Below are 2,178 nucleotides of genomic sequence, written 5' to 3'. Positions count from 1 at the left end.
GTCTTTGTTTCAGCAGATTAAATTTTTGTCTGTGGTAACAGGGTATATTTGCAGTTCGGTTCCATTTTTTTTAATATTCCCATTTCTCATTTTTGGCCCTGGCTAAACTTCCAAGTAGGTTTCTGTAGCTATTAATTGAATCTGCTAACGTGCGCCCGCTACATCCAGCTTGACACTACTACCTGAGGGTCGTGGAGGCTTATAACTTTGGTTTGCACATGTTTACTTTTATTTGAAGTGTTACTTGAATACGGATCTCTTAAGTGCAACAGGCACTACAGCATCCTAGAGATGACCTGAGCTCTACAATACAATGCAGTGTAATTATTAAACTTGGAGAACAGTAGAAGCTACCAAGAGTGATGTACATAAGGGGAAAATAGGGTACGTATTAAAGTGGTCACTAGCTAGAGCAAAGGGAAGGGCTTCCATTGCAGTCTCTCCATTTTTTTTTCCCCTTCCAGTACTCCTTGACTAGGCTGCTGCAACTGTGTAAATTATGTTAGATAGTTTACTGCTTGTAAATAATTAAAGGCTTTATGGTTTCTAAAGTGCTGAGTATTAAACGCTGTCATGAGTGTAACTTTTGTTACCATGCTTTTCATGCTTATGCTTTATTTCTCACTGTTTGATATTATATACCATATTTATTTTATGAAACACTGAAATTTAATAAAAATCATTAACTGATTTCCTTTTTATTTCATGTGTACTTTTGTTGTTGTGACACCTCATCCCCTCAAAAAACTAATATGCTTTAAAGATGTGCTATTCTATGTTGAGTTGTGCTCTTAGAAAGCTTCACCTGTAAGCAGCTGTAATAACCTCCTGACAAGAGCTTAGTGCTGCTAGAATTTGACCAAGAGGCTTTCAGAAAATTGGAAAGTAACTCGTCAGTCTCTGTAAGGATTTATTTCATCACTCTTCAGACTCTTGAATGTGGCTGGTGGGTTTTCTTTGATCTGTGTATTCGGTGAGTGACAGAATTTCAGAAGCACCAAGAGAATTTCTTTTGTTGGGCTCTTCAGTATTAGCTTGTTTGTGACTTGTAAGGACAAGTTGCTTCTGGAATTTAGAAATAAACCAGTTGTTGAAGCTTCCTAATGAATCTAGATTGGTTGCACAGCAGTGACGTTTGCATTCTCAAAACTGTAGAGTTTTCCAATGTAAAAGTAATTTTCTGTGGCTGTACAATAAATTTTTCAAAGAAAATAGCCCTTTTTTGTAGAGATTTTTTTTTTTTAAATCAGTGATTTTGTATTTTTCTGTATTTTGTTCAGGCTGAATTATTGCTGCCCATAGAAAGGGCTGGACTAAGAGAAGGCGATGGCACCCTCAGTGTTCTGGATCTCATAGCACTAGATCAGGTCCTGATCGTTCCTGCTGCAGTGTGGCTCTGTTTACTGCTGGAAACGATAGGAGGTGACATCCATATGGAGAGGGAAAGGAGGCTGGGAGTTCTTCATCTGCAGGCAGCGTGTAGTCCCAAGTCCCAGGCTGAGGATCAGGGAGGAAGTAATTTTTTTTCTCTGAAAAACTAGTAAGACTTGAGTTTTAGTTCTTGAAAAAACATTGATCTCTCATACCTTGGCAAAGAATATGATGTATTTATTTAGTCTGGAAAAGCAGAAAGAGAAGCTTTTTTGTAGAGAACATCACATAGAATTTGTGGATCAATATGCAGAGGAATGTAGAAAACTGTAGATGTGTGTAGGCAAATGCAGTGTTTTGTAGAAGGGAGAATAATTCATTTTCTTAAATAGGTTTTGTATGATCCAAAATGTCAACTTAAGTGTGTTCAGTGCTTGGTGTCAGCCCAGGGTAAAACGTGGCTCTAGGACTGTGACTCCGTATCCTTTTGGTTTTGTGAGAAGTTCATCGAGTTCTGCATACGTAGGATTTCTGACTGTGGTTTTAGTGACATTGTGCTTAATGCTTCACTTGCAGCGACCGAAATCCATGATATGTGGGAATAGTCAGGTGCTCTGTACACTGATAACTGTTGTGGAAGAATGGTGCCAGCGTTGTTATACTGCTGGTGTCACATCTAGAATTCACTGCTGCAAAGAGGAAGTTTTGTCCTCCCCGCAGCCCCTTCCGAGTGCTGGCTCGGTACCCTTACGTGCTGTGCTCTGTGTCTGGTGCCTCCTCTAGATAAATAGAAATAATTTGTCAACC

This window comes from Antrostomus carolinensis, unplaced genomic scaffold (genome assembly GCF_000700745.2).
Source record: "Antrostomus carolinensis isolate BGI_N321 unplaced genomic scaffold, ASM70074v2 scaffold5840, whole genome shotgun sequence".
NCBI classification, from domain to species: Eukaryota; Metazoa; Chordata; class Aves; order Caprimulgiformes; family Caprimulgidae; genus Antrostomus; species Antrostomus carolinensis.
The sequence above is the reverse complement of the archived record's forward strand: the minus strand, read 5'-3'. Positions refer to the sequence as shown.